Raw genomic sequence first — 14218 nt, 5'->3', positions numbered from 1 at the left:
CTCCTTCTCTTCTCTCCCCCACCCCCAAAAACAAAATCTCCCAGAGTCCTCTCTGGTACCCTACAATTCTTTGAGATTCATTTAGGCATATCTCAAGCCAACGTATTTGCCATTAAACATCCTTTCTTGCTCCTAATATAAACTCTATCAATGTCAAACCAAACGGAATATTAAAGACCAATACTGTATCAGCCACATTTAAATAGTTTTCATTTTCTAATTTTACTAGAATACAATTCAGTATCATTAAAGCCACAGGGCTGCTTTTCACATCAATGGCAGCACTTCCACATGGGCATTTTGCTACACTGCAACTGTTTGGCAAACTGCCATCCTCTCTCACACACATCAAACCCTCTTTAGTACCCCAGTGGAATACAAACCTTTTTTTTTTTCTTTATAAATAAGGATGAAAAGATCTTTTGCTGTTAACTTCCCAGTAAAACCCACTGACCGAAACAATTAGCTTCAAATTTCTGAAAGCTAGGTTATTTCAGGCCCAGACGGCTTGCATGGGCTTCCAGACAGGGTTGCCGGCCATACTCTGCACGAGCCTTTTTTCGTCGCATGTACAGCGGGGGGGAGGGCAGCGTCAACTGGAAGCACGCGCCTTGCTTCTCACATCCAAAGAGCGGAGAGTTAGGAAAAGGAAAATTCACGGATGAAACCCGTTTGCGAGTGTGATCAACCTGCAACGACGCATCAGTCACTGCACAAGCAGGCTGCATGGATTTCAATGTCAGACTGCAACAGCAACGTGTCCACCCCTCTGATACAAATGACTTCAGGAGATTCACAAGACCACCTGCAAATCCTCATGCCACTACTTTCTGTCACGTTATACATAAATTAAAATGCTCCAAAGCATTTAATGTATACTTGAAAAATTAGATTTTAAAGTAGGATTTTTGATCAAAAGCAGAACGAAAAGGAAGCATTGCACAAGTTTTCAATCCATCACTCGTTTTCTTTATGGCCACTGCTCTTTTGAGATATTTATGTTTGGATCTTGTATATTTCAGAAGTATCTTCCACAGCCAAAAAAATATCCCTTCACATAGACAACTGATAGGTTATTCGTGTTATAAGTTTATCTTGCCAACAGAAATCCAGTATGAAATGGGCATGCAAATTACATAAAAATCCAAGGTTTCAGCAGGAAAATTACATTGAGGAGACATTTGTCCTCTGGTATTCAAGTTTTGGGGAACAGAAAGGAATGTTTGAGGCATGAACAGGTTTTGGGGATAAGAGTGCATGGGAGACACCTACAACTCTCAGATTCTAGACCGGAAAAGGTGCTATCAATGGAATTCTGGGGTTCTAACAATCAAGAATTAAGCCAACCGAGGCATGTTCCAATCAAGAATTTGAACTTTCCAACTAAATATTGCCAATCATTATTCTGTCCCTTGGCGTTATTTAGAAAGGGGCCATTGGAAATGGGAGCAGATACAGTCCCTGGAACCATGAATACCGATTGCATGCTCTGTTCATTGTTTATTGTTTCTAGAAGGATCCATCTTCAAGGGAGAACAGAACATAAGAACACAAGAAGGGCCATGCTGGGTCAGACCAAGGTCCATCATGCCCAGCATGCTGTCTCCGACAGTGGCCAGCCCAAGTTGTAAGTACCCAGCAGACCCCCCCCCTATAGTTGATCTATTTCTGGTATCTCACTCCCAGAGATAAGCGCTGGTTTTCCCAAGTCTAACTGGCTAATAGCTGTTTATGGACATTTCCTTTAGGAACTTGGTCCAATCCTCTTTTTAACCCCACTATTTTAGTGGCTGTGACCTCATCCCCTGGCAACAGACTCCACAGTTTGATTGTGTGCTGAATTAAACTAAATTTGCCAGTTGCTAGTTTCTTTCAGGCCAATACAATACAGTACGATCAGCTGAGTGCACTGTTTAACCCGCAGTTAGACGCATGTTTTGGACGTGCGTCCAAAAGCCCTTATACTTTAAGGGGATTAGCACATCCACATATAAAAATGCATGTTGATGAGGTCATTAGCTATTCATCCCAGATCCAAAAATAAAAAATATGCGCCTGATCCGCACAGGCATTAAGTTCTGAACAGCCTGAAAAAGTCGTGGTGATATTAAGTGGGAGGAACCAAAAGATTTAAAACAAATTGTTCCGGCGCTCGTAAAATTGAGCATCAGTTTTCCTAATCCCTGACAGCCACCTCTCCTGGGCGCCCGCTGCCAAGGAGGCACTAGGGGCACACTTTGGTCCCAGCACCTCCTTTTAGCACGACCCCTCATTTAAATATTGTATCGTGTGCCCAGGAGAGGTGGCTGGGCGCGCGTTAGGAAAGCGAGCACTCCACAATGAGTGCCCATTTTCCATGCAGCTTTATTGTATTGACCTGATGGAGTGTTCCATTGTCCTAGTGTTGTTTGAAAGGATAAATAACCTTTCCCTAATTACCTGTTCCACCCCACTCATGATTTTATAAATCTCAATCATATCCTCTCTTCAAGCTAAAAGCTCTAATCTGTTTGCCCTTTTTCCATAAGAGAGCTTTTCCATCCCCTTTATTCTTTTTGTCACCCTTCTCTGTACCTTCTCTATGTCCACTATGTCTTTTTTCAGATGACAGCAACCAGAACTGCATACAATACTCAAGGTACAGTCGCATCATGGCTCTATACAAAAGGCCTTATGATTCCCCCTCGGGCTAAATTAATAAACATATTTAAACACGATATTCTCAGTTTTGTTCTCTGTTCTTTCCAAATTCTATTTGCCTTTTTCACCACCACCACACACCAGGCCGAAGATTTCAAGGTATTGTCCACGAGGACTTTGAGGTCCTTTTTCTGGGTGGCGACTTTTAACATGGAACCCAGCATTGTATACCTGTAGTTGGGATTACTTTCCCCTATGTGCATCTCTTTACACTTGTCCACGTTAAATTGCACCTGCCATTTAGAAGCCCAATCTCCTAGTCTCACAAAATTCTTCACAATCACAATTTTGTGCCATCTGCAACTCTGGTCACCTCACTCCTTGCTCCTTTTCTCCAGATCATTTATGAATATGCTAAATAGCACAGGTCCCAATACAGATCCCCTGGGGCACGCCTCTAACGACCTTTCTCCATTCAAAAAACTGTGTGATACCAAAAAGGAATGTTCTCTCCTTCTCTGAGAGATCTGTAGCAGTGAAGCATTCAGCAAAGCCTCACTACTTAAGACAGCAACATCTCATTTATGACCAAGCACAAGGATTTCTTTGGGATAAAAAAAAAAAATACAACTAGCTCTTCGGAAACAGGAAATTATGCGAAAGACAAAAAATTATAGCACAGAAGGCTCAGAAACAATCTGGAGAAAGCAAACGGGCTCCAGCAATTGAGGGAAAACAAAAGAGGCACAGCGAGCTTGGATGTATCGCTGTGTGAGTTCCTGCTGCGCTGTCTCGTCTGCAGGATGTTAATTATCCTTCTGCTCTTCCCCAAAACCCGCAACGCTTGGAAGTATAAAAGGAGGAGAAGACCCCTGTGGTAAAGTAGTCAAAGCACAAAGAGATCGATTCCCGAAAGCGTGGTAACCTGCACTGTTAACATGGGTTAACCTGTGTGTTAATTGCTGAAGGCCCAATTCATTAAATAATGCACGCATCTGCCTTTAATTCACCAACGGTCTAACAAAGGGCTCTCGTATTAAACATACAAGTGTTTTTCTTTGTAGTAATAAGGCAGGCAGGTTACTTGCAAATCTTACTCGGAACTGGACTGGGCCTAAGTGCATTGAGTCCATGAAGCATGTGCTGCCTGGGCAGTCAATTCTGGTAAGGATATTTATTCCACATTTCATCATTATTCAGTTCTTTATAAAGCAACACATGAGGTCTTATTTCAGGTCTCTTTCTTTACCTCAGATTTCAGAAACACAATTAAATGTTCCTGCTACACCATTTGAAATACAGAGCAATATAAACACTGCCCAAGTAGCTAAGGCCCCGGATCCAGATGGAATGTCGGCAGAATGTTATAAACTCCTGGGAGAGAGAATCTATTTGCCCTTAGGTGCAATGTTTGGTTAACTGGTAATGAACAAAAGATTTTCAGACAATGAGAATAAAGTCACTACTGTAATCCTCCCTAAACCAGGTAGAGACTCTTTAATTCCTAAACCTTATTTACCTATTTCACTACTGAATTTTGATGTCAAACTTTTGGCTAAAATAATGGCGGATAGGTTTGCGAATATATTACTGAACTTCATTACAGAGACTTTGTTTAAGACAAGCATGCTTTGATTAATGACTGCAAAATACTGGCGTCTATGGACTATTTTACTATTACAGTCCCTTCTTGTAAATTTGGATGCTTTTGATAGGGTGGCCTGGGCTTTTTTATTTGAAGTCGTTCAACATTTTGGGGCAGATTTTAACAGCCCTGCGCTTGTAAATCCGGATGGATTTACGCACGCAGGGGGATTACGCGTGCCGAGCCTATTTTGCATAAGCCCGGCGATGCATGCAAGCCCCGGGATGCGCGTATGTCCCAGGGCTTTGAAAAAGGGGCGGGAAGGAGGCGGGGGCACCGGTCTGGGGGCGGTCTGGGGGCGGGACCGAGGCTTCCGGCACAGCAGCTGTGCCTGGGGATCGCGCACCGGCAGCCAGCCAGCGCATGCAAGTTACGCCTGCCATAGGCAGGCATAAATAGCAAAATAAAGGTAGGAGGGGGGATTTAGGTAGGGCTGTGGGGCGGGTTAGATAGGGGAAGGGAGGGGAAGGTGGGGGAAGTGGAAGGAAAGTTCCCTACGAGGCCGCTCCAATTTCGAAACGGCCTCGGAGGGAACGAGGAAAGCCATCGGGGCTCCCCTAGGGCTCGGCGCACACAAGGTGCACAAGTGTGCACCCCCTTGCGCGCCGACCCCAGATTTTATAACATGCGCGCGGCTGCGGGCGCATGTTATAAAATCGGGCGTAGCTATTAAAATCCAGCCCTTTGTTTTTTCAGGGTTTTTTGCAGAACTGATTCAAGCTTTACACAAAGACCTCAGGGCTTCTGTTTTTGTAAATGGTGTATTCTCTGACATTATACTTCAAAGTGGGGCTGTGCAGGACTGTCCTTTATCCCCACTTTTGCTTTTGATAATGTTGGAACCATTTTTGAGAACGGTCGCAGCTCATGCTCTGGCATAAAATGGAGTATGACTGAATTTAAGCTGGTGGCATTTGCTGACGATATTTTGATTCGTCACCCTAGCTTGATGGACTCTCTACCAGGCTATTATCAAGCTAGGGTAAGGGAACACTGAAATAATCTCATCTTAGTCTGACTTTCCTCACTCCAAATCACGTCAAATCTTCACGGAGGTCAACTGTGCTGTTCGTACGTCTCACTCTGCATGAAAACTGGCCCCAAAACCTAGACCGCTACCAAATCCTCATCTCTCTTTCACACCCCTTTTCCTTATCGCAGGCATTATCCATGCGAAAAGTATCACATTTTGATGAATCTAGGGTAAGTCTCTTATACGATTTTATTCTTCTCAGAGAAGAGCTGGTCTGCTAAAACTGACTCAGATTGTTGTATTAAATGGAGCCAAAGGGTAGGTCATCTGTTTTGGTCAAACAATATTATCAAGGCCTTTTGACATAAGATTCAGGCCTATCTGGGCTTGATCTTAGATTTCTCAATACCTTTTGACTCCAGAAGTTTTTCTTTTCGATGGTATGTCCTTCTTGCACAGAGGGACTAATCTTCAGAAATTAAGGCTAAGGAAGTGTTATGGTCGTGGACCCTTGGGCCGGCTGAGACTGCAGATGTTATACTGTGGGAACCCACAGGGAGCGTCACAGCCGGGAGGCGGCGCTGAAGAGACTCCGGAGAAGACTTCACCACTGGAAGTCCGAGGTCCCCCCAGGAGGAGCCCGTAGGAACCCGGACCTCTTGGACTTAGGCGGGACCCTATGCGACCAAGGATCCAGGCAGCGGCTGAAGAGATGGACGATAAGGACGGCTGGGCCCAGGAGGCTGGAAGAATCTTCACCCTCGGAAGCCCGCGGCTTCCCCAGGAGGAGCCTGTGAGAGTCCGAGCCGCTAGGACTTAGGAGAATCCTCTGGGCCAGCCAGTACCAGATACCTGAGGTGGTGGACGAGGCTGAAGTCGGAGTCCAAGAACGAAGCTGGGTCAGAAGCCAGAGGTCCGAAGCCAGAGCCAGGGGCAGAAGCTGGAAACAGAGACGGAGCCAGATCAGAAGCCAGAAGTCAAAACCAGGGGCGGAAGCTGAAGACGTAGTCAAGAGACGAAGCCAGGTCAGAAGCCAGAAGAGATGATCCAAGATCCAACGCAGTAACTAGCAACTCAGGGGACTGAGTGAACCTCGTTGCAAGGCCCTGTCCTAGTGAAGCTGCAGGGTTTAAATACCCTGCAGCATCTGATGACATCCGGGGCGTCCACTTCGTATTTCCCGCGCTGGCCCCTTTAAGGCTCTAGTCCCCGGGCGCGCGTGCGCCTAGGGGGCAGGGCCAAGCACGTCGAGTCGGCGGCGTCTCCCTCGCACAGGGAGAGCCGCGGCAGGATGCTGGTCGGGCCTACCGGGCCAAAGAGGAATCCGTGTGGACCGGGGCACGGCCCGGTCCCATAACAGGAAGACAGTCCTTCTGCGATGGTCTTGATTCTACAGAGCTGGAGATGGCTTAATTCATCTCTAATAATTAGATGGTGGAAAGCTCTTCATCTGCTAGTTATAAAAAAAATATGTCCACAAATTTGAGGACTATTTCTAATACATGAACTCCTTATATTCAATCAGTACCTCACAGAGCCCACAGTTTTATTATGAATGACTTTCAGCGTTATGCCTAATTTCTCACAGCTTGGGTCTTATTAGAGGGAGGGGACGGGGTTAGGAAAGGGGGAGATTTTGACTATGTTTTTTGTGTTTTCCACATGGTTCGTCTACTGTGATGGATGTGATTTGTTTTGAATGCTTTGCACATTGACTCAGCATTTATATTCATGTTGCTAACAATAAAAAGTATGAATAAAGCATGCATTACCCATGTTAACAGCAGCATGGGATGCTGCATTTTAGTGTTTAGGTCTCAATAGTCAGAATTTGGAGGTATAAGTATATTAATATCAACTTAAGTTTTATGTTTCATGCTTTTCAATGTCATGAAAAGTTAACTAGTGCTCGCTTCAGCAGCACATGGTTCAACTGATTTTCACACTCAAATACTTCATTTAGTTTAACTGATGGTAGTGTATTTTTATCTGAATTATGTTAGTATGAGAAACATTAAAGGAGAACTTCATGCTGTAGTGCTCCTTAAAAATGTAATGAGAAATGGTTGTCCTTTAAAAAGAAAATATCAAATCTTCAGTAATTCCTTCAGTCAACAGAGCTGTCAAGCTGGCCCTGTGGCTTTCATGTACAAGGGATCCACGTTTGGATAGCCTGTCTGTCGAGACTGCTCTCATCACAGAGGTGGTGCATGCAGGCCCAGGGGTGGGAGAGTAGGAGTGTGGAGAGAAGTTGGCGACTGTTGCTACTACCATGATAATGCCTGCTGACTAGCCAAAGAATGGTACTGAGGGTGTTCCTCAGAGAAGATGCCCTCTCCAGCCCTTGGGTCGGCAAGGGCTCCCTCTTAGAGCCACCTCGGCATACTACCTAGGTAGGAAGGTGTTCAAATACAGAGGGTGAAATGGTAGGAAAAGATTTGTAAAAAGCTTTTCCCATAGGGATCAGAAGGCTGTCAGAGACATGACTGGCTACTAACTCTCAGTGTTTTGTGCCTTCGTTCTGTTTCTATCCGGCACCAGGGAAAACAGGAAATAACTTCATGATAGTGGAAGCCACAGCTGGACACACGTGCAACCAAACCAAGGTCCTTTAGCTGTCCCATGACAGATTTTCTTCAGTTAGGTAACTGAAAGAGATATTTTTAGAAACAACCATAACTCATTCCTGTGCTGCACCCAGCTCCAGAAAAATTTCTAAAAATATAGCTAACCACTATTGTTTGTTTTCTTAAAAGCACACATGAGCAAAAATGCCCCTTTAAGGTGTCATATGCTGAATTCACCACTAACTGTAAATATATTTAAGCTTTTTGAAAAATAAGCCTATTTATATTTGAAAGGCTTCATAAAATAATAGTAAAAGAAAGGCATTCTACAATTTCTTAGGACTGCTGAAATCCTATAAGAAAAGGTTACACAGTTTTTCATCTGCTTGTCACCTTTACATACAGAAATTTCTCTCTCTCTGGCTTAGACACTTGGAGAAAGGCCACTGGACTTTACACGTGAGAGATCTACTAAACTTTCCTCAGCGTCTCCCATCTTCACTTCACCATAGCAATATTTTATTAAATCAAGCAGCGATCCCCAATGGACAAACCATTCATGTTTAGGAAACACCATGTCTGCAGGAGATTTATTTTAAGTGAAATACAAAACCTGTATGTCTTGTCTCTTGAGGACTTCCTTTATGTTATTTTTATGTCAGAAGATACAACCATTCTAAGCAGTTAAGCTTATAGAAAGGGAGTATTTCAACAGAACTAATGTCCTAAGTTCCAAGCAACCAGTTTTCTGGAAAACAAATAGATCATTTTATTTATCTAATATTACCTTATAAAGACTTTCTGCTTTTCTTGGAGGAGTGAGGGTGGTTCTCCTCCCCCTTGTATGATACTGACTGTACATTTGCTCTTTTACCTGGTTCAAGGCACAAAAGGCAACGTGGTCCCTTGGAAGCTGCAAACAGGCCTATTTCTCCTGGTAGCCAACGTACACAAAGTGACCTGCTTCACACACCAAATGTATGCAAGTCAGTCTGAATATACATCAGAGCTATGCCAAAAGCCAGGCTGGTGATGCCAAGTCCTTCTGTAGGTATACAATGATGATCTGCCATATAACGAAAGAGCACCTGCTTTACTTACAGAAATATTAGTATGGCATATCTTTCCATAAGGCCTCAAACTGACCTCTGCTCGGCATGACTCAACATCTTCCAGCTATTTATGAAGTTGGTCTGGGATTCATTTTCGTTTGCTTGCTTGTTTTTAGCGTAGTATCTGTAGTTCAGCATCTTTTAAGAGCACTATCGGCTCAGGAACTCTCAGAAACGTAGAGACATTTTTAGCCTGTTTTCCAAAGGGAAAGAAGACTTGTGAGATTGCTAGGCCTGTGCATGCATCCCCCTCGTAACTTTAATGCTTGGGGTCCTGGTCCCCATCAAATTTTCAGACGTGTGAAGGGAGACATGAAGACTCCGGCTGGGGTGGGATTTTTCTTGGGCCCAGACATATCCATGGATGCAGATAACCCTAAAAGACAACGCCTTTACTTCTGGATGGAACTTCTTGAATCTGTTTCACATGCAGAGGGCCCTTATCCACTTTTTCCTGTCATTAAATTGACATTCGCATCTTCTGCCACGCCACCATTTAGGAGCCAGGTGTACAAAATGGGAAAAACCCTTTAGGACATCCGGCCCATCGTTTGTTAAACCAAAGTAAGACTATGTATTACTGCAGATCACCAAACGATAGGCCCCATGCTTTCAGAATTGCACTTAACCTAAGGAAAATCCATTCTGAAACCCAAGGAGATTCATGTCAATGGAAACTAACCTTGAGACTTTTTGTCTCCGACCTCCCTGCCCTGCTCCACATACTGTACGTTCTGATTTTCCATTACCCTTGCTGCAATCGCTGCTTCAAGCGAATATGATCTGCACAATCATCTCTCTCGGACACTGCTAAAGGCATTTTCTTTTTCTAATTTGAAGCCTGCTTATTTCTGGCCCAGCCTCTGTGTCATGCTTTTCTGCATCTGTGTAAACTACTGTGCTTTCATTCCTTCCTCGTGTAATTTCAGCACAAAGATTTATCCAATCCAAAATCAAGTACGTTATGCTGCGCCTCTCATTCCTATCCTTCCACTACTACCTCTCTTATCACACCCAAATCAGTAAAGTCTGGTCAGTGAAGTTTGACCTTCAGAAATCATCACTTTAGCTTCAGACTCACCATTCTGTAAATTCTCAAGGCTTTTTTTTTTTTTATGTTAGACATTTTAAAGTCCATCCCAGTCCACAAAGATCCTTCCTGTCATCTAGGGCATGAACTTGTGAAAAAGTCTGCTGAAGTCTTCTTAATATTATTTGCTCTTTTAGTCCAGCATTTGGAACTGGGATCAAGAGCAGCAACAGACACACATGTGTGCGAAAAGACTTAGGGCTTGTGTGTCCTTCTCTCTCTGTCCCTCTGGATCCTCTTCCCCAGGAGGTCCCTCTCAGAAAACATACTTCCACAGTCGTGGATGTCTTCAGCATTTTGCTTTAATTCAGCTTTGCCCTATTGCCAGGGCATTCAGAAACTGCTACCAATATCTCAAATCAAAACCCAACTCTGTTTGAGTTCTGAGTCTAATTTGAACTCGCCTCAGCCCTGATTATTCCTCCTTAACAAAACTAGACAAATAATGCTCCTCTGGTTTGGCCATTGCCTCCAGCTTATGTCTGCTCTTCTTCTAGGAGCCCCTAACGTGGTTCATTCCTGCCTCCTTGGCTGGCAGTATTTCTTCCTCTCTGGACCCACATTTCAAAGACTTCCCTTAGGTAGGAGAGGTAAGGAACCCTTACAGATCTGAAAGGGTTAACTGCAATTATGAGTTGAAAATCTTATAATGCAATGAGAATCCAGGCTAAATTAGGTTGAGAGGCCAAAATAACCTTCAGCAAAGTATAATCAATGTATCTTATGGGAATGGCAAGGAACCCAGTCCCACCCTTTAGCAGAGCCCTGCCCAGAGATTCCTTCTGCCTGCTCTCAGAGGATTTTTTTTCCTTTGCCTAACTTTATACGTCATGCTGTGTCCCTGGATCTATCCTGTCCTCCTGGCTGCTGCAATTTGCTTCTCTCCTTGCTAGGGGTTTCTAACATAGGGTATGAATGTATGTGGCTTAATCAAGTGGATTCTAATTTGGTATTCACTGTTACCTTTTCATTTCTGGATATTTGCATGTACATGCATGATGGACAGTATTTCAGAAGCCCAGTGATAAGAATACTCTATTACACAATTCAAGTCCTCACCCGCGGAATTTGAGGGATGACATCGCCATTAGACAATTTTTGTAATTCCGACGGTTATGTTCTACCATAGCAGAATACAAGCTTCAGGCACAACAGTTAAGTAATCGATTTTTAGCATGAGGTTATTCCCTATAAATGGGCATTATACGCTAATAGAGATAATATTCTTATTAAGTCTATTAGGGAGCCATTGACCCGTGTGGTGTGAACTATTCCTTAATCCACAAAGACCGCTGCTTTTAAAAACCATCATTCAACATCACTGGCCGATTGTGTCATCTTTATTTAAGAACAGTGACAGTCCCATTTTTTCTGTAACGAAACTGAGGAATTTGAGGTCTTGTTTAAAATACCAGTGACAGAATGTTTTTATAAATGGCAAGCAGAGTGGACAAACAAGTTGTGGATCTTGTTCCGTATGTCCAAATGTTTTAACTTTACAAGCATTTAGTCATCCTCATTTAAAGTACCCTCATCGATTACTGGGGCATTTTACTTGTCATTCTGAACGAGTGATTTATGCGAGTGTATGCCCGTGTAACTTGGATTTACATTGGGCAAACTAAAAGAGAGGTTAAATTGCAAATTATTGAACATAAGAGCTGTATTAAATTAAAAAAGCAAATTGCTCCATTAGTCAATAATTGGTATTCTAAGGATCATCCTATAGATGATTTAAAATTTCTTATGGTATATCAGATTCGATCCAGTGATGGGAGTAATATATCGCAGAAATTAATAAGAATGGAACAGCGTTTCATTTTTCAGTGGCGCACTGTGAGTCCAGAGGGATTAAATAATGAAATTGAATGGTCTGCTTTTTTATAAACCTGTTATATAATAAAAAATCTCACTATCTAACAATGAGTCAAATACTTATTCACACTTATCAAATGTAGAATATCTTCATTTAAATCTTCCTTACATTGCCCGTACAATATAACGGTAATAAGACGCATTTAGGGGATTTAAAGTTGATTAATGAGAGCTTGTTTTAATAGATGCATTTGGGACATTGACATTGTATCACATTGGATTGCTGACGAGGTTCCACCACGATTCACGTTTTTTGAGATTGGCAAGGTAAAGGTTTTTTCGCTCTATACCTTTTTTTTCACTCTATACTTATAGTTCAATTTTTGATTATTGCTTTATTAATTTCACAGTTTGAGCATGGGTTTCTCTGGATAGTGAATCGTGGTTTTAGCACTTTGCGTCTATTACCGTTATATTGTACTGGCAATGTAAATGAAGATATTCGACATTTGATAAGTGTGAGTAAGTATTTGACTCATTGTGAGATCTTTTTTATTATATAACAGGGTTTGTCATTGTAGAGATTGGGGTGATAGTTATGCTTCCCCTGAAGAAGCCCTTCATATGAAGGTGAAACAAAGAATTCTTTGTCAGGAACAGGAACAGAAACGTCAGATGTTACGGGTGTTGCCATGTACACATTTGCTACTTACATTTATTAGGAATATTTATAGAAGAAGGCGGAAGAACTGAGAAGACTTTGTTGTCTGAAATAATTGTGATTATGAACAGCATTTTTTAAAAAATGTTGCTAAAGTGGAAGGCATTTCAGTTTAGTTGAAATCATTCTAATTCTTAGCATGTTCTGACGATCTCTGGCACGGATAAATTAGCATTTTTATTGTCTCTTGGTTTTATATGTGGATTTAGGGGTGGTATGAGTGATGATGGAAGTGTGTGGGTTATAGTCATTTTTAAGATATTGGGTTGACACTTCCAGCGTTACAATTAGAGGATATTTCTAAATTGTATAATATATTATGTGATTATATATGTACATCTTTTGATAAATAAAACTTATTGTAAACTGCCTGTAATCTATTTCTATTTTATTTTATTATATTGTATAGTGTATATTATATTGTATAGTGTATATTTTTGTGTTTTTCATAGGGTATCAATACCCCATTACAGTCTGAATTACTAAGCTTTTTCACGCCATGAAAACAGAATGGAAGAAAAGACTTTGTGAATCAGGCCCTCAGTGTTTTGTCCATTGTAAGAGGCTTGAACCATTCTATAACATTTCTCCGAGTGAGTAATAAGCTATCAAATTCCTCATGTATTGTCCTTCGTCTGAAGGTTTCTGGCTATACAATTGTCTAATCTCTTACCCACTATGAGAAAATGAATACTGTGACTGACAGGTCAGACATCTCCTTCCTCCTTGGTTTCCCAGCATTCTCTCTTCAGGTTGAAGCCATTTTTCCTCTCTTCATGAGCTACAGGTTTAGAAAAATTGTTCACTCTGACTAGCGATGCCAGTTTAGAGTGTTTCTCTGACATTCCAGGATGATTTCCTTTTCATGCAAAACAAACTTTTCTACAAAAAAAGTGATTAAGTGAATAATAAACTAAACTGAATAAAACTTTTGTGGTGAAAATATTTATTGAAGGTTTTAAGTGCAAAAATGACTGAGGAACACCATACACACACACACTTTTTGTTGTGAGGTGGACCATGCATTCTTACAGTTAATAAATGTGAAACGAATCTGCTCTGGGTCTACATGCAGAGGAGCCGTCTTCCTGCTAAGAATAGCTAAGAGGAGAGTTTTGCCGCTGTCTCATGCTCCTGAGCCCACCAGAGCCATGGCAGAAGCCATTAAGGAGAAGCAATAACATTATCGGCCATTCCCAGGCAAAGCTGTACTTCACCGCTTAGTGTCTATTTGAGCCCCATGAATAATCCACGGGCTTTTAGGTCCCTCCCCAGGCACTGCTTTATCTAAGGTTATTGATGTTTTTCTTTAACCTTTTGATTTCCTCATTCTTTATGCTGCTCCATAGATCCAAGCTATCTAACACAATTTATGGATTCTTTTTTTTTTTTTAAGCTCAGTGTAATGTAAATTACCAGAGCAGTATAGTATGCCAGCTTTCCTTAGGTATTCTGGGAAATCAGGTGATGCTTTCTATGACAAAACAGTAGCTTGGCCCATATTTTACAGAGAGCAGAGGAAGCAGCAGGGCTGTTTACAGCCCGTGCAGCACGCCGCACACCATCTCTTTCTAAACTGCCCTTATCCAACTGGTGGCTCGCTGACTTTCGCTCTTCAGACTACCAAATCACGCCTGCAGAGAAAAGAGCTAGAG

At 42.2% G+C, this 14218-nt stretch overlaps 1 protein-coding gene across 1 annotated transcript in view; it reads right to left on the bottom strand.

Moving 5' to 3' along the window:
• Positions 1–14218, bottom strand: part of DST (dystonin) — a 925809-nt gene that overhangs the window by 809077 nt on the left and 102514 nt on the right.

Source organism: Rhinatrema bivittatum, chromosome 3 (assembly GCF_901001135.1).
Source record: "Rhinatrema bivittatum chromosome 3, aRhiBiv1.1, whole genome shotgun sequence".
Taxonomy (NCBI): domain Eukaryota; kingdom Metazoa; phylum Chordata; class Amphibia; order Gymnophiona; family Rhinatrematidae; genus Rhinatrema; species Rhinatrema bivittatum.
The sequence above is the reverse complement of the archived record's forward strand: the minus strand, read 5'-3'. Positions and strand labels throughout refer to the sequence as shown.